The sequence below is a fragment of the Rissa tridactyla genome, chromosome 1 (assembly GCF_028500815.1).
Source record: "Rissa tridactyla isolate bRisTri1 chromosome 1, bRisTri1.patW.cur.20221130, whole genome shotgun sequence".
NCBI classification, from domain to species: Eukaryota; Metazoa; Chordata; class Aves; order Charadriiformes; family Laridae; genus Rissa; species Rissa tridactyla.
Genome location: NC_071466.1, coordinates 11,067,746 through 11,086,268, shown reverse-complemented (window position 1 = coordinate 11,086,268; position 18,523 = coordinate 11,067,746).

Below are 18,523 nucleotides of genomic sequence, written 5' to 3'. Positions count from 1 at the left end.
ACGGGAGGGTGGAGGAGCCAGGGCCAGCCCTCTGCCAGGAGCCCCCACTGGAAATGCCTACAAGGACCAAGCAAGAGCCGGTCCCCAGGGAAAGCAGGGACAGGGCGCAGAGCCCTGTGCACACGCAGCCTTCACCCTGCAGCCCCCCAGCCATGGCCACGGACCAAGGGGAGCTGATCATGGAGCTCCTCCACCCTTTTGAGTCCACCCAGGAGATGGCCAGGCAGTGCTATGAGATGCTGAAGGTGCTGCAGGCCCGTTGGCAAGGGGCAGCGGGAGCCTGTGACCAGAACCTCCCCGGGGAGCCCTTCCATCCCCTGGGCACGATGGCGGCGCAGGAGCAGCTGGGGGCCACAGTGAAGCCCCGGCACCTGGGAGTGGAGTGGCCGTGAGTGGATGCAAACACGGATAAGGCTGAGGATGGGGACATGGACAAGGAGGAGGACACAGGACCAGAGAGAAGTGTGAAGGAGAAGGAAAGGAGCAGCCCTGTGGAGCTCGGCAGGGGGAGCCTGGCAGAAGTGTAGAGAAACAGCAAGATGGGGCCGGGCGAGAACAACTCCATGGGGCCAAGCACCAGCAGCCCCCCAGGCTCAGGCAGGAACACCCCCATGGATGCGGAAGGGAGGAGGGACAGGGCGCAGAGACCCATGAATGTTCTTCCGCCGCCCAGCAGCCCCCTAGCCAAGGCCACGGACGACAAGTTGCTCTACTTGGAGCTCTTGGACACTGTCAAGACCTTGGAGGAGGAGAGGCAGCAGCATGGCAAGCCTGTGAATAGGGAGTGTGACCAGGCGTCCCCAGGGCTGTGCCCACTAGGACGGTGCCTGTGTCACTGCTGCACCCGGCTCTGGCACCGCCTGAAGGTCTGCTGGAGACGCTGCTGCCGGCCGCGCCGTGTCTGCTTCAGAAATTTCCCCCAATGGGTTGGAAGTGTGGGGCCAGGAACCCCCTGGGGTGCCCCTCTTCTGAACCAATAAAAAAGTCAGTATTTTCTCTATCCCTGTGACTGTCAGCAGATCAGTTTTGTCCCTTGACAGGAGCAGAGAATCAGTTTTGGGTAACGACAACAGTAGATGCTACAGTAATGCCCACTCTCCCGTGGAGATGGGGGGGCCCTTGAGCATTACACCCCACCCAGAGAGATGGACAACTTCTATTACCGTTAGAAGATGTCGTACCCTCAGCTCATGCCATGATCTTACTTGACATATTGGAAATTATCCCCGGTACGAGAGTAGATCCAAAGACAATTTCTAGAAAGCTTTGCAGATCCCGGCTGTTCCTTGGAAGGTCTGCAGCGCAACAGAACCTAAAGAGCGCTGTCAGCAACCATCAGGCCGTGTGCTTCCCTCAGGCGTGCAAAGACCTGATGCTCATTGACGCGGGTCAAGGCTGTCGCACACCTTTGGTGGCACATCCTGCGTGACACCAAAGGACTGTGACATGGGCACCAGTTAATTTACATCCGCTCTCTGTCACTGCTGCACCCGGCTCTGCCACCGCCTGAAGGACTGCTGGAGACGCTGCTGCCGGCCGCGCCGCGTCTGCTTCAGCAATTTCCCCTAATGGCTGGGAAGTGTGGGTCCAGGAACACACATCCTCCGTGACACCAAAGGGCTCTGACATGGGCACCACTTAATTTACATCCGCTCTAGACGTTTGTGTTTTGCCAAAAGGGAGCAGAACCACGAGTGCAGGCTGACGCAGGCTACAGCTCTGCAAGCAAACAGGGCGCACGGACTCCTCTCCTCATGAGCACATTTCCCTGCAAAAGGGTGGGGTTCAGAAAAATCGGAAAGGATAAGAAAGTTCCCAGTTACTAAACGCCTAAAAAAACCCCAACAAAACAACCAAAACCAGCCCAATGAGTGAAAAAGAATCACGGTACAAGCACAGGCCACATCCTTTAACTTTTTGGCCTTCGGTCTAGCTAAACAGTGAAATGGTCTCCGCTGCTGAAGTTCAAGTGCCAAGTCTGGGCAGGGCTGGGAGTGCTCAGCCTGGAGAAGAGGCGGCTCAGGGGGATCTCCTCCACGCACATCAATACCTGCAGGGAGGGTGCCAAGAGGACGGAGGCTGGAGCTGGTCATCACCGCCGTGAGCAGTGGCAGCAGCTCGGGGCGCTGCTGAGTTCATGGGAGGTTTTGGGATGGTGTGAGACCCGTGAAGGGGTAATGCCAAGTCCTCCTGTCCCTTTGCTGAACATCTCCTTCTCTCCCTTTGGGGCGCACAGGCCTCAGACTTGTGCTCCCACACTTTTCTGTGGGCCCAGAAGGCAAATGTGTGGAGCCTCTGAAAGCATTTTGCCTGGAAGGGATCGACTCAAAGGTGTGTCTTCTCAGGGATGCCCGCACCTCCCCTTCTATCCCTTGCTGACCCTCCACCCCCTTCCCTTTCTGTCCGCAAGCCTTCCCTCTTGTGTCTGCTCTTCCCCAGGCTGCTCCTGCCTGCTCCTGTGTCCGTGTCCCTGTCCTTGTTCACGTCTGCATCTGCGTCCATGTCCCTGTCTGCCCCCAGCCCCAGTTGCTCCCTCCCAAGGCACTGGGGTGTCACGCTTTCGGCTGGGGTGGGGATGACTTCCTTGCGAGCAGGTGGTGTAGCGCTGTGTTTTGGATTTGGGATGAAAACAGTGTTGGTAGCGCACTGGTGGTTTTAGCTGTTGCTGAGCTCTCAAGGCCTTTTCTGCTCCTCACGCTGCCCGACCGACAGTGGCCTGGGGGGCACAGGGAGTTGGGAGGGGACAGAGCCAGGACAGCTGACCCCGACTGAGCAAAGGGACATTCCGTGCCATTTGACGTCACGCTCAGTATATAAAGCCGGGGAAAGAAGAAGGAAGGGCTGATGTTCAGAGTGATGGCGTTTGTCTTCCCAAGTCACCGTCACGCTGCCGGAGCCCGGCTTTCCTGGAGACGGCTGAACCCCCGCCTGCAATGGGAAGCAGCCAACGGGTTCCTTGTTTGGCTTTGCTTGTGCGCGCGGCTTTTGCTTTGCGTATTAAACTGCCTTTCTCTCACGCCACGACTTTCCTCCCTTTCCCACTTCCCATTCTGTGTGTCCAGAGAAGGGCAAGGGAGCTGCTGAGGGCTCTGGAGCACAGGCCACGGCGCCGGGCCCTCAGCCGCCCCACAGCCGGCCGCAGCCCCGCCCCAGGCCCCGGCCCCGGCCCCGGCCCGGCCCGGCCCGGCCCGGCCCACAGCGGCGGCCGATGGCGGCGCTCGGGGGTTCCCTCCGAGGAGGCGGCGGTGTTCCCCCCGCATATCCCTGCAACGTGATCAGGAACTAGTGCTGAAGGGCCGTCTGTGTCTTCTCGCGAATTCTCACTCGCCAAGGGACAGCTTCGGGGCAGGTACGTCCGCAAGGGAGCGGGGGTTGGTGGCGAAAAAAGGCAAAACAGGGGCTTTTCCGGAGCTGGGGAAAGGCCGGGAGAGCGCAGGCCGCCCAGCAGAGCCAGCAGCTCCCAGGGGGAGCTGAAGAAGGTAACTAAGAGGACAGGGTAACTAAGGTAACTAAGGTAACTAAGAGCTGCCTAGCTGAAGAAGGTAACTAAGAGGACAGGGGGCTGTGGGAACATGTTCCTGCCCGGCGAAGCAGGCGTGTCTCCCCAGTAACTCCCTGGCCTTCCAGGTACCCTGAAAAACCAGGTACGAGGCTCTGCAAGGGGAACCTAATGCTGACGAGGAAGATAATGCAGTGTCCACAGAGGTGTTGCCAAGGTTAAGCCAAACCACACCTCGCATCAAAACGTCTTCAGTTAAGAAGAAAAGACGGGTCACTGTTGTAGGCGACTCCATCCTGAAGGGAGCGCAAGGCCCGATATGCAGACCAGACCCACTTCTCAGGGAAGTGTGCTCAGGGAAGGGGCCCGGGTTAAAGATACCAGAAGAAAACTTCTCTCCCTGGTAAGCCCCTCAGATTATTAACCGCTCCTCATTTTTCAGACAGGCAGAGATGATCTGTTACCGAGAATCCCAAGGGAGATCAAGAGAGACTTCTGGGCCTTGGGATGACTAGGAAAGGGCTCAGGAGCGCAAGTCGTGTTCTCCTCTGTCGTTGCAGGCACAGGGAAGGATGAGGAAAGCAACAGGAAGAGCCAGCAGATCAATACCTGGCTGCGAGCCTGGTGTCAGTGGCAGGACTTTGGGGTTTTTGATCACAGCATGGTTTGACAGGACAGCAGGCCTGTTGGAGACAGACGGGATACACCTGCCTCAAAAGGGGAAAAGGATCCTTGCACAGGAGTTGGCAGGGCTCATCAAAGGGGCTTTCAAGTAGATTTGAAGGGGGAAAGGGATGAATCAGGCAGCAGAGACACAAGGGTCGTTGATGGGTTAGAAACTACAGCTGCGCGTGGGAATGGTCAGGTAGGAGTGAAGCCTTCTTCCAGCAAAAAGGTGTCAGGATCAGCAGGCCAGCTGAAGTGCTTCCACACTCATGCCTGCAGCATGGGCAACAAAGAGGAGGAGCTGGAAGCCATTGTGCAGCAGGACAGCTATGACGTAGTCGCTGTCACGGAAACGTGGTGGGCTGACTTGCACACCCTGCGGGAGCACAGCACTCGTTCCCTGTGCACCTTGAATATCCAATGTCATATCCACGACCCTCATGGGCAAGTGGTCACGGGAATGTCGTGGGCCAACTTGGCCAAGAGAGCCCCAAAACTGCGCGTGAACCTCTTCTTTGAAAGAGTCACGAAGCACGATCACCTAGCCAGGATCCTGCTAGCGGAGATGCCAGTCAGCAGCATAAGAGTCTGCGGAGCTACAGTTTCAGAGACCCAGGCTGGAGAATGAGACGCACCCTCACCAACCTCCTCCCAGCCTCCTGGCGTGTTCTGCAGGTACGGGAACCCAGAGGGACATCTCACCGCGGTACCACAAAGCTAAGCAAAGTGATCCTCCAGGCCTTCTGCATAGCAGCGCTCAGCAGGAGGAATTCCTGACCACTTCAGTGTTATGGCCAGAGGGTCATTTTCATAAGCGAGCCACTGCGGTGTTCCACTCTAGCCTGGTTGAGGTCGTTGTCCTTGTCCAGTTGCGATGCCTGTTATGCCAGTCTTCACTGTCAGGCTGATGTCAGGTTGCCCTCATAAAAAGCTAAAACGCCCAAAATACTGGTGCTGGGATGTCAGCTGTGAGCAAAAAGAGCTTTTCAGGCAGGAAAACCTCAATTTTGTGAAAAAGCTTTAGGCTTGTTCTAGTAACTGACAACTTTCTTATCCTTTCCGATTTTTCTGAACCCCACCCTTTTGCAGGGCAATCTGCTCATGAGGAGAGGAGTCCGTGCACCCTGTTTGCTTGCGGAGCTGTAGCCTGCGTCAGCCTGCACTCATGGTTCTGCTCCCTTTTGGCAAAACACAAACGTCTAGAGCGGATGTAAATTAAGTGGTGCCCATGTCAGAGCCCTTTGGTGTCACGGAGGATGTGTGTTCCTGGACCCACACTTCCCAGCCATTAGGGGAAATTGCTGAAGCAGATGCGGCGCGGCCGGCAGCAGCGTCTCCACCAGTCCTTCAGGCGGTGTCAGAGCCGGGTGCAGCAGTGACACAGGCACCGTCCTAGCGGGCACAGCCCTGGGGACGCCTGGTCACACTCCCTGTCCACAGGCTCGCTGTGGTGCTGCCTCTCCTCCTCCAAGGTCTTGAAAGTGTCCAAGAGCTCCAAGTAGAGCTCCCTCTCATCTGTGGCCTTGGCTAGGGGGCTGCTGGGGGGCAGCTGCACGTTCACAGGGCTCTGCGCCCTGTCCCTCCTCCCTTCCACGTCCATGGGGGTGCTCCTGCCCAAGCCTGGGGGGCTGCTGGTGCTTGGCCCCATGGAGTTGTTCTCGCCCGGCCCCATCTTGCTGTTTCTCTTCACTTCCGCCAGGCTCCCCCTGCCGAGCTCCACAGGGCTGCTCATTTCCTTCTCCTTCACACTTGTGTCTGCTCCCGTGTCCTTCTCCTTGTCCATGTCCCCATCCTCAGCCTTATCCGTGTTTGCATCCACCCACGGCCACTCCGCTCCCAGGTGCTGGGGCTTCACTGTGGCCCCCAGCTGCTGCTGCGCCTCCATCCTGCCCAGGGGATGGAAGGGCTCCCCGGGGAGGTTCTGGTCACAGGCTCCCGCCCTTGCCAACGGGCCTGCAGCACCTTCAGCATCTCACAGCACTGCCTGGCCATCTCCTGGGTGGACTCAAAAGAGTGGAGGAGTCTAATGATCAGCTCCCCTTGGTCCGTGGCCATGGCTGGGGGGCTGCAGGGTGAAGGCTGCGTGTGCACAGGGCTCTGCGCCCTGTCCCTGCTTTCCCTGGGGACCACTCTTGCTTAGTCCTTGTTGGCAGTTCCTGTGGGGGCTCCTGGCAGAGGGCTGGCCCTGGCTCCTCCACCCTCCCCTTGACAGCCCTGTGGGTACAGTGGGGTCTTGAGCGGTTGAGCGCTGCCAGGTCCACCATCACACCAGGCCAGGGCTCTGGGAAGGAGTAGAGGGAGCTGAAGGAAGAGGAGCCTCTGTCTGTCAGAGAGTCCATGGTGGCCAGCGGGGCCCGTGGGGAGAGGGGCTTCCTACTTGAGTCCTCCACACTCGCCCTGCAGAGGAGGAGAAAGCGACCCCGCTGCACCCCGGAGCCCAGCGGGACCCGCGGGCAGCACCCCTCCTTGGCCGGTGGGCAGGGCTGCCCAGCGCAGGCAGGGGCAGGGCACGGGGTGAGGGTCTGGGGCAGCATCTGGGGTCTCCCCCACACTCACCGCTTCTCCTGCTTGGGCCGGGATTTCTCCACTCCTCCATCCACTGTCTGAGAAGCTGCGGAGGGAGGAGACAGAGTGAGCGGCCAGCAGCTGCCGGCACAGCCCCGGCTCAGGGCTGCCGTGGTGTGTAGGCCGTTTGCAGGGTGCTCAGTGCTGGGGCCACTCACCGCTCTGCTTCTCTGGCCGGGCTCTTGTCTTCCTTTTCCGACGCTTCTTCTTTTTCTTCCACCACTTCTGCAAGGTCCCCAGGAGCTGGGTGAGACGGGAGCACCTCCCAGTCTCACACCACAGCCCCCCACGGCACCCCACACCACCCCATGCCATCCCTCGCCACCCCATGCCGCAGCACAGTGTGGTGCAACAGTCACCTACCTGAAGCCGCTTGCTCTGCAGCACAGATGAGAATATGCTGAGCCCCATCACAATCAGGATGAGAGGGCCCAGGGGAGACACGGCGTCAGAGCGCCCCATGGCACCGACTCCGGTGTGGCTGCGGTGCTCCGAGTCACCAGCACAGAACCACGATGCGGCTCCCCAGTGTCCTCCTGGGTCCCCAGTGACGGGACCCGCAAGACTGCTGGGGTGTCAGAGGCCGAGGCTGCAGTCTGCCCAGACAATGCCAGACTGCGGTGCCCAGCATCCGCTGACGGCTCCAGTGGGGACCGCGTCCCTCTTTTGTAGTGTGGCCGGGGTTTACGTGCCCGCTTTGTGACATCGTGGGGCAGTCAGAGCCCCCCTTGGCGACACTCAGCAGGGGATGAGGAAGAGCAAGAGAAGGAGGGCTCTTGCCCCAAGCTGCCAACAGGACTATTTCGTAGCATGAACATCACGTTCGATATAAATTATAAAGTCTGCTGTGTAGTTCGACTCTCCCTTGATGGCGGTGGTCCAGAGAACTCCTTGCCGCAGTCTCGGAGCCCTGAGCCCTTCCCTTCCTCCCGAAGCCGCAGCGCTCGCAGTGTCCCCCATTGGCTGTCCCCTGCTGGGAGTGCACGGCTTCCTGCTGATGGAAGGGGCTGGGTGTAGTCCTTGGGTATTTTATATTGATATCGGGATTGACACTGCTTCTTTAGCATTATTAATGTTAATTCTTTAGTTTTATCCTAGTAAATCTATTTCTATTGCAACCCTCCTGTTCCCTTGTTTTTCCCCAATTCCCCTTCCCGGGTGGGGAGGGGTCATCGGGTGAGAGAGTAGTTGTCTAAAGGACAAGAAATTGTGGTGGGTTTCTCAAACCATAACAAGAAGGGAGGGAGAAGGAGGAGAAAAGGAGAAGGAGAAGGGCCCCACCCCTTCCGGGCATGGTTTGGGTAGGAATGGACCTTAAAGGCCACCCAGTGCCACCCCCTGCCCTGGGCAGGGACACCTCCCACCAGCCCAGCTTGCTCCAAGCCCCGGCCAACCTGGTCTTGAACCCCTCCAGGGATGGGGCAGCCACAGCTTCTCTGGGCAACCTGGGCCAAGGGCTCACCGCCCTCACAGCCAAGAATTTCTGCCCAAGATCTCAGCTCAATCTCCCCTCTTGCAGTGGAAACCCCTTCCCCCTCGTCCCATGGCTCCCCTCCCTCATCCAGAGTCCCTCCCCAGCTTTCCTTGAGCCCCCTGACGGAGTGGAAGGGGCTGGAAGGTCTCCGCGGAGCCTTCTCTTCTCCAGGCTGAACTTTTATAGATATTATTCAGTATTCCTGCTGAAAAATGAGACCCCTGTCTGACCCTCTGGTTTCATTTCAGTCAGTATCTGGGAATGATTTCCCACAAAAGTGCTTTGACCACTCCTGGGGGATCAGCTTTCCTGGTAGGAAAAGCTTCTACTCCTCCTGAGGGTGGATCCATGATTACCAGCAGGTGCTTAACACCTTCCACAGGAGGCATGTCAGCATAAACGATCTGCAGCCTTTGGAATGTGTTTCTTTCCCATCTACAAGAAGGGTCCGAAGGAGGATCCGGGGAACTGCAGGCCTGTGAGCCTGAGGTCGGTACCAGGGAAGACCGTGGAGACGATCACCTTGAGTGAGCTCTCACGGCAAGTGCAGGGCAGCCACGGAATCAGGGCCAGCCAGCATGGCTTTAGGAAAGGGAGGTCCTGCTTAACCAACCTGATCTCTTTCTATGACCATGTGAGCCGCCTGTTGGATGCGGGGAAGGCTGTGGACGTTGTCTCTCTGGACTTTGGTAAGGCCTTTGACACCGTCCCCCACAGCATTGTCCTGGAGAAGCTGGCGAATCGTGGCATAGACAAGTGTACTCTTTGCTGGGTTAAAAACTGGCTGGATGGCCGTGCCCAGAGAGTTGTGATTAGTGGGGTGAAATCCTCTTGGCGGCCGGTCACCAGTGGTGTCCCTCAGGGCTCAGTTTTGGGGCCAGTTTTGTTTAAAACCTTTATCAATGATCTGGATGAGGGGATTGAGTGCACCCTCAGTAGGTTTGCAGATGACACCAAGCTAGGTGGGAGTGTCGATCTGCTTGAGGGAAGGAAGGCTCTCCAGAGGGCCCTGGACAGGCTGGAGGGATGGGCCAAGGCCAATTGGATGAGGTTTAATAAGGCCAAGGGCCGGGTCCTGCATTTCGGTCACAACAACCCCAAGCAACGCCAGGGGCTTGGGGAAGAGTGGCTGGAAAGCTGCCCCGCAGAAAAGGACCTGGGGGTGCTGGTGGCCGGCCAGCTTAACATGAGCCAGCAGTGTGCCCAGGTGGCCAAGAAGGCCAACAGCATTCTGGCTTGTATGAGGAATAGTGTGGCCAGCAGGAGTAGGGAAGTGACCGTGCCTCTGTACTCGGCACTGGTGAGGCCTCACCTGGAGTGCTGTGTTCAGTTCTGGGCCCCTCTGTACAAGAGGGACCTTGAAGTGCTGGAGCGTGTCCAGAGGAGAGCTACCAGGCTGGTGAGGGGTCTGGAGACCAAGTCCTATGAGGAGAGGCTGAGGGAGCTGGGCATGTTTAGCTTGGAGAAGAGGAGGCTGAGGGGAGACCTCATTGCCCTCCACAAGTCCCTGAAAGGAGGTTGGAGAGAGGTGGGTGTTGGCCTCTTCCCCCAGGTGAACAATGACAGGACCAGAGGAAATGGTCTGAAGCTGCGGCAGGGGAGGTTTAGATTAGATAGTAGGAAGAATTACTTCACTGAAAGAGTGGTCAGGCACTGGAATGACCTGCCCAGGGAGGTGGTGGAGTCACCATCCCTAGAGGTGTTTAAAAACGCCTAGATTTGGCACTTCAGGGCATGCTCTAGTGACAGAGATTGTAGGGGGTTTTTGTGTGTGTGTATGGTTGGACTCGATGATCTCAAAGGTCCTTTCCAGCCATGAAGAGTCTCTGATTCTATGATTCCCAGTTAGGCTTACTTCCGCCTCCAGTACAGTCAACTCTTGGGATCCCCCTGTGACCCCAGAAATACAAATGGGTTCTGATCCTCTATAGCTTGATGGTATTAGAGTGCACTGTGCACCTGTGTCCGCTAGAGCCTTATACTCCTGAGGGTCTGATGTGCCAGGCCATCGAGCCCACACCGTCCAATAAACCCGGTTGTCCCTTTCTTCCACCTGGCCGGAGGCAGGGCCCCTCTAATACCAGTCATAGTATCCATTACTCACTCACTTCTTGCAGAAATGACTTGGAAGTTCCTTCAAGAGGATCAGAAGCAAGATCAGGCCTTCTGCTCTGTCTGGGGAACTGCCCGCTGGAAAGTGGGGCGGCACTTTTCCTGGAGGGATCCCCTTTTGTGGTTGTCCTTCCTTGCAACTCCTGTACCCGTGTCCGCAGGATCCAAGTAGGTTGTCCATCCCACTTCCTCATGTCCTCCCCGTGGTCACGCAGGTAGAAGAACCACAGGGTGCCTCGTGGTGTGTACCTGAGATGCTGGCCCGTATAGGTGGGGAGTAGGACATATTCTCTTCAAGTTGCTGGACCTTTCGGGACAGTTTCTCCACAGCTGGGACAAGGCGGGAAGAGAGACTTTCTTCATATCGCCGGAGCCGGCCAGCCACCTCATCCACCGTTGGTCCCTCTTCGCCTTTCCATTCCGTTACTGCCAGTGAGTTGGCATATGACGATGGTGCGCTTCGTACAAACTTCCGCCACATGGGTCTTGTGCATTGCACCTCATCAGGGTCTGTGGGTAAGTCTGCATTGTCCGAGTCATAATAAATCATCTCCCGCACGGCTAATTCTCTCAGGTACTGGATACCTCTTTCCATGGTAGTCCACTTGCTTGGCTGACATACAACATCCTCGCTGAAGGGGTACCTCTCCCTCACGCCTGACAGGAGTCGTTGGCAGAGGCTGAGGGCTTGGGTCTTCTTTCCAATTGCCTTGTCAATGCCGCCTTCCCTAGACAGGGATCCCAGCTGCCTGGCTTCCCTACCCTCTAATTCCAGGCTACTGGCCCCGTTATCCCACCACCGAAGCAGCCAGGTGACAATGTGCTCGCCTGAAAGTGGGCTAAAATCTTCTCGCATATCCCACGGCTCACTCAAGGATAGGGATCGGGTAATTATCTCTGGTTCTGCCCCTTCCTCCTCTTCTCATGATGGCCCTGGTTCATCATCATCTCTTACTAAGCGAACTGATTTCTTCGTGTACTTCTTCTGTATGGGGGCAACTGATACTGGCACGGGTTGGTTCCCTGGTTCAGCGTCAGTGTCTGCCACAGGGCTTGCAGTAGCCGCAGTGTCTGTCACGGAATCACGGAATCTTCAGAGTTGGAAGGGACCTCTAGAGATCATCTAGTCCAAGTCCCCTGCTAGAGCAGGATTGCCTAAAGCACATCCCTCAGGGCTGCATCCAGGCGGGTCTTGAAAATCTCCAGAGAAGGGGACTCCACAACCTCCCTGGGCAGCCTGTTCCAGTGCTCTGTCACCCTCACCGTGAAGAAGTTTTTCCGTGTATTTGAACGGAACTTCCTATGTTCTAGCTTGTGCCCATTGCCCCTTGTCCTGTCACTGGGAACCACTGAAAAGAGCCTGGCTCCGTCCTCCTTAAACCCACCCTTTAGGTACTTGTAAACATTAATCAGGTCCCCCCTCAACCTTCTCTTCTCCAGGCTAAAGAGTCCCAGCTCTTTCAGCCTTTCCTCGTAAGGGAGATGCTCCAGTCCCATAATCATCTTGGTTGCCCTTCGCTGGACTCGCTCCGGTAGTTCCCTGTCCCTCTTGAACTGGGGAGCCCAAAACTGGACACAATACTCCAGTTGTGGCCTCCCCAGTGCAGAGTAGAGGGGGAGAATGACCTCCCTCGACCTACTGGCCACAGTCTTCAATATGCAGCCCAGGATGCCATTGGCCTTCTTGGCGACAAGGGCACACTGCTGGCTCATGGATAGTTTGCTGTCTACTAGGACCCCCAGGTCCTTCTCCTCAGAGCTGCTTCCCAGCATGTCCACCCCTAACCTATACTGGTGCTGTCGGTCTGGTCTCCATCTCTTTCCCCTGAGGGTGCTGCATAACACTGAGCAGTGCCTGGTAGATAGTGGCCAGGGCCCAGCACAGTGCGGTGAGTTGTGCCTCTCTGGAAGAGCCCCAGTATTTCCCCTGCAGATATTCTACTCCTCTCTCAGGGTCCTGTAATTGTTCAGGGGTGAAGTCCCAGAGCATTGGAGGCGAGAAGTTCTCTAGGTACCTGCCCCTGTTCTCCCACATGCCATGCCACCCCTGCCTGTCCAGCCTCAGAGCCTCAGAGCTGGGGAGGGACTCTGGATGAGGGAGGGGAGCCATGGGACGAGGGGGAAGGGGTTTCCACTGCAAGAGGGGAGATTGAGCTGAGGTCTGAGGCAGAAATTCTTGGCTGTGAGGGCGGTGAGCTCCTGGCCCAGGTTGCCCAGAGAAGCTGTGGCTGCCCCATCCCTGGAGGGGTTCAAGGCCAGGTTGGCCGGGGCTTGGAGCAAGCTGGGCTGGTGGGAGGTGTCCCTGCCCAGGGCAGGGGGGTGGAATGAGATGATCTTTAAGGTCCCTTCCCACCCAAACCATTCTGTGGTTCTGTGATTCTATATCTATATTTCTCTACGTCACAACCGAGACAACTGCTCGGGGGGCCGTGACCCCTCAACCCTGCAGCTTTGGCAGCCCCGGCCGAGTCAGGTTCCCGCTCTCAGGCTCCTCTTCCCTGGCGCTGGTGGATCTTCCACCCTGCAGGTCCATGAAGGGCCAAGGGGGGCTCAGGACGAGCCACCCTCATGGGGCACCCGTGGCCACCACTGTCCCTAGGGGCAGTGAGTCCACGGGGCCATCATGCAGCATTGCCCAGGACCAGCACACTCATGAGGAAGACCATGAGGAAGAAGACCCACATGAAGAAGCGGTCCATCACCTTGGCCACCTTCTTCCACTCGCCGGTCCGGCGCTGGGAGGCTTGGTGATGCCGGAAGCAGCCGGCGACGTAGCCCACGTTCCTCAGCATGCCATTGTGGTGGCACAGGCAGCGGTCCCGGGGACAGCCCCCTGCCTCGGCACCCACCTGCCCCTCCATGGGGCTCTCCCCCGGCCCCCCAGTGTCCTCCCTGCCCGCCCTCCTGCCCAGCACCCGCTGGGGGCTCTTGCAGCTCTCACCTGCCTCGTAGACACAGCAGAGCCAGGCCATGTGGTGGAGGATGAGCCACCTGGCCCAGGGGGGCATGGGCCGGGCCCCCGGGCCGCAGTGGTGGACGTTCATGATGAAGATGGTCAGAGCGGTGGAGGCCGTGATCATGGTGGCGATGTAGTACTTCCCTGTGTGGGTAATGGGTGGTGACGCCGCGGCAGGGTGGGGAGAGACCCCTGCCCACCTCCCACCATCGAAACCCCCCCTGGCATGGAATCCATCGGGTCCCCGGTGTGCAGCCGGTTGTGGAGGTCGATCTGGTTCCCGTTGTAGGTCCAGGAGCCGAAGGTGAGGCGGCACCGCTGCCCATCGAAGGGGAAGTAGGAGACATCCACCTTGCAGGAGCTCTTGGTGATGGCGGGCGAGTCCCACATGATGTGCCCGTCGGAGCGCAGCACCACGTTGGTCTCCACCGAGCCGCCAAAGCCGTCGTCGGTGCTGGGGGAGGGATCGCTGTGGGGCCAGGATGGCCCCGAGCCCCACGTGGGGCAAGGGTCTGCGGGGCCGGGGCCGAGCACTGGTCCCCAACCCCGTGTCCCCTCCCCACGTCACCCCCAGGAAGAGGGGGCTCGCTGCCCCTGGTCACCCCCGTGGTGGCACATCCCAGCTGCCAGGTGGGTGGCACACCAGGCTGATGCCAGCACCTCCTGCCGCCGCCTTCTCACCCAGTCGAGGTGACCGTCTCCCCACATCCCCCACACCAGGACCCCCCTGCTCCCCGTTGGCAACACCCCCAGCCCCAGCCTCAGCCCCCCCAGCTCCGGGAGCAGCCGAGGGGTGGGGGAGGGCGAGCAGCACCCACTCGTTGTAGAGGATGATGATGTGCGGCCGCCAGACGTAGCTGCTGGGGATGCGGATGCTGTCGATGCCGCCGTAAGCGTCCTTGTCCCAGGCGAGGTGGGCGTCCAGCCAGGCCTGACGGACCCACAGGTAGGAGGTGAGGACCTGGTTCACCTTGTCCTGCCGAGGGCAGAGGGTGGGGGGGGGGACGGGGACGGGGACAGGGACAGACCTCGCTGCCCCCCTGTGGAATAAATACTACATTGGCTAAAAACACAAAAGTACAGCATTGTTCACACAGGAAGGAAAAGTAGAAAATCAAGAGGCTTCTGAGGGAGAAAACAGCCACAGCTGGCATGAAGAATACAACACCTGTGGTTCCCTGATAAGCTACATGAGGTACGGGACGGGATGCAATTATTCCGCGGCTTTACCTTAGGATGTATAGCGGATACGGGAATGGGATGATACTAGGAAACAGATAAGCTGCCAATTAGCTGCCCGCTCCATACTCGGAGCCAACATTTTGCCAAATTTTGATGAAATGCTGTCCTTTGTGCGAACTTTGCTCGTTAGAATGTCATTATAATACCAAAACACACCTCCACCCCGAAGGCTACCCGCCTCCAAGGTGCAACTGCTCCTTCTTGAGCCTGCGCCCTGAGCTTCTCCTAAACTAGACCTTTAATTGTGAAGCGAGAAAAATTTACACCACTCATGGTAAAAGTATGTATGACTAAAGTCACTCAAACTCCACCTCGAAGATAACAAATAGTAGAAAAATAGCCCGAGAGAGGGGGGATACCCAGGGAAGACACCATCGCAAAGAATTCCATCACTGGCTTCTGGGAGCAGGCGACGGGCTGAGCCTCTCTTCCCCCCCACAGGGACGCCTTTGGGTAAGACCTAGATTATACCGAGGGCTTCCTCGGGAAACTCAGAAATTTCTCTAGAGACTCTCTTTTCTACATGTATAGCCAGGCTGTATCGTTAGAACTTTGTCCCGCGTTTTGTAGATGTAACAATACTTTCATTTGCACGTGCTTTGCAGACAGTGTATTTATCACCGGCTGCCCTAAGAACCTATCTATCTGTTGCTTAAATAAACTGCACTTTTTTTTTTAAGTAGCTCGTTCTTTTGGTTTCTCACCGAACGCGACCAAAGACTCGAGAGTGGCCGTGCTAGTTCATGAGCACGACTAGACGGAAGGTGCAGTCCACTAGTAGTGTATCCAAATCGTAACACTTTAATACACATTAAATGCCATTGGGCTGATAGTGCTGAATTGGGCATCCCTCAGGATTTAAACCCAGCCGCACCTGGCCTCCCACCTCGGTGAGGAGTGTTAGAACACAAGGGGGTTTCTTTTCTGCCAAAACCGCTTTGCCCCTTTCCATGCGACACCCCCGACCCGCCCCCTGGGCCCCAGCCTGGCGGCCTCTGCAAGGGTCCCGAGGGCTGGGCTGCCTTTGGGGGGTTGCGCTGGTCTGGGGGGGCTGGGCAGGGTCGAGCTGGACGCCAGCGGTCCCAGCTCATTTTGGGGAAGGCTGTGCTGCTTTGGGGGGGTTGGAGAGAGCTGAGCCAGTTTCCAGTGATCCCAGCTCATCTGGGGGAGGACTGGCTCATGTTAAGCTGGCCGGCCACCAGCACCCCCAGGTCCTTTTCTGCGGGGCAGCTTTCCAGCCACTCTTCCCCAAGCCCCTGGCGTTGCTTGGGGTTGTTGTGACCGAAATGCAGGACCCGGCCCTTGGCCTTATTAAACCTCATCCAATTGGCCTTGGCCCATCCCTCCAGCCTGTCCAGGGCCCTCTGGAGAGCCTTCCTTCCCTCAAGCAGATCGACACTCCCACCTAGCCTGGTGTCATCTGCAAACTCACTGAGGGTGCATTATTGTTACACATAACAATACATGATCTGATAAAGATAGTAAACGCAATAATAGACGTTGTCTCTCTCTTCGGGTGGGGTGTAATGCACAAGGGGCAAGGGCCCCCCCATCTCCACAGGAGAGTCGGCATTACTGTAGCACATCCTGTTGTCATTACACAAAACTGATTCTCTGCTCCTGTCAAGGGACAAAACTGATCTGCTGACAGTCACAGGGATAGAGAAAATACTGACTTTTTTATTGGATCAGAAGTGGGGCACCCCAGGGGGTTCCCGGCCCCACACCTCCCAGCCATTAGGGGAAATTTCTGAAGCAGATGCAGCGCGGCCGGCAGCCGGCTCTGGCCATGGGCTGTCTGGCCATGGCAGTCTGGCCATGGGCTCGCCGCGCTGCTGCCTCTCCCCCCACGACCTGAAAATGCGCAAGAGGTCAAGTAGAGCTCTTGCGTGGTCCTTGTTGGCAGTTCCAGTGGGGGCTCCTGGCACAGGGCTGGCCCTGGCTCCTGCACCCTCCCCTTGACAGCCCTGGGGGGATGGCGGGGTCCTGAGCAGTTGAGTGCTGCCAGCTCCGCCATCCCACCAGGACAGGCCTCCGGGAAGGAGTAGAGGGAGCTGAAGGAAGAGGAGCCTCCATCTGTCTTGCAGTCCATGGTGGCCAGCGGGGCCCATGGGGAGAGGGGCTTCCTTCTTGAGTCCTCCACACTTGCCCTGCAGAGGAGGAGAAAGAGACCCCGCTGCACCCCGGAGCCCAGCGGGACCCGCGGGCTGCACCCCTCCTTGGCCGGTGGGCAGGGCTGCCCAGCGCAGGCAGGGGCAGGGCACGGGGTGAGGGTCTGGGGCAGCATCTGGGGTCTCCCCCACACTCACCGCTTCTCCTGCTTGGGCCAGGATTTCTCCACTCCTCCATCCACTGGCTGAGAAGCTGCGGAGGGAGGAGACAGAGTGAGCGGCCAGCAGCTGCCGGCACAGCCCCGGCTCAGGGCTGCCGTGGTGTGTAGGCCGTTTGCAGGGTGCTCGGTGCTGGGGCCACTCACTGCTCTGCTTCTCCGGCTGGGCTCTTGTCTTCCTTGTCTGACGCTTCTTCTTCTTCTTCACTTCTGCAAGGTCCCCAGAGCTGGGTGAGACGGGAGCCCCAACCAGTCCCACACCACAGCCACCCACACCACTCCACGCCATCCCTCGCCACCCCACGCCGCAGCACAGTGTGGTGCAGCACAGTGTGGTCCAACAGTCACCTACCTGAAGCCGCTTGCTCTGCAGCAGAGATGAGAATATGCTGAGCCCTGTCATGATCAGGATGAGAGGGCCCAGGGGAGACAAGGCATCACAGCGCCCATGGCACGGACTCCAGTGTGGCTGCAGAGCTCTGAGTCACCACCACAGAACCGCGATGTAGCTCCCCAGTGTCCTCCTGGGTCCTTGTTTTTCCCCAATTCCCCTTCCCGGTTGGGGAGGGGTCATCGGGTGAGAGAGTAGTTCTCTAAAGGACAAGAAATTGTGGTGGGTTTCTCAAACCATAACGAGCGGGAGAGGGAGAAAAGGAGAGGGAGAAAAGGAGAGGGAGAAAAGGAGAGGGAGAAAAGGAGAGGGAGAAAAGGAGAGGGAGAAGGGCCCCACCCCTTCAGGGCATGGTTTGGGTGGGAAGGGACCTCTAAAGGCCACCCAGTGCCACCCCCTGCCCTGGGCAGGGACACCTCCCACCAGCCCAGCTTGCTCCAAGCCCCGGCCAACCTGGCCTTGAACCCCTCCAGGGATGGGGCAGCCACAGCTTCTCTCGGCAACCTGGGCCAGGGGCTCACCGCCCTCACAGCCAAGAATTTCTGCCTCAGATCTCAGCTCAATCTCCCCTCTTGCAGTGGAAAACCCTTCCCCCTCGTCCCGTGGCTCCCCTCCCTCATCCAGAGTCCCTCCCCAGCTTTCCTGGAGCCCCTTGAGGGACTGGAACGGGCTCCAAGGTCTCCGCGGAGCCTTCTCTTCTCTTCTCCAGGCTGAACGTTTCATCGAATCACAGAATTTCAGAGTTGGAAGGGACCTCTAGAGATCATCTATCCAACTCCCCTGCTAAAGCAGCATTGCCCACAGCACACTACTCAAGACTGCAGCCAGGCACGTCTTGAAAGTCTCCAGAGAAGGAGACTCCACAACCTCCCTGGGCAGCCTCTTCCAGTGCGCTCTCACCCTCACCGTGAAGAAGTTTTTCCTCATGTTTGATCGGAACTTCCTCTGTTCCAGCTTGTGCCCGTTACCCCTCGTCCTCTTACTGGCAGCCACTGAAAAGAGTCTGCCTCCATCCTCCTTCAGCCCACCCTTCAGATACTTGTAAACATTAATAAGGTCTCCCCGCAGCCTTCTCTTCTCCAGGCTGAACAACCCCAACTCTCTGCTGCTCTGCCCTCTCCCTGACGCTCCGCAGCCTTTCTGCTCCCTCTTTGACCTCTGCCGCCAGGCCGAGCGGATCAGCCGCCTGCTCGCACCTCACGCACCCGGCATCCCTTCTACCCTCCGCTACCCGGCAGAGGTGAAGGCGCTCCCTGCAGACACAGCCCGGGGGGGCTGCAGGCGTCCAG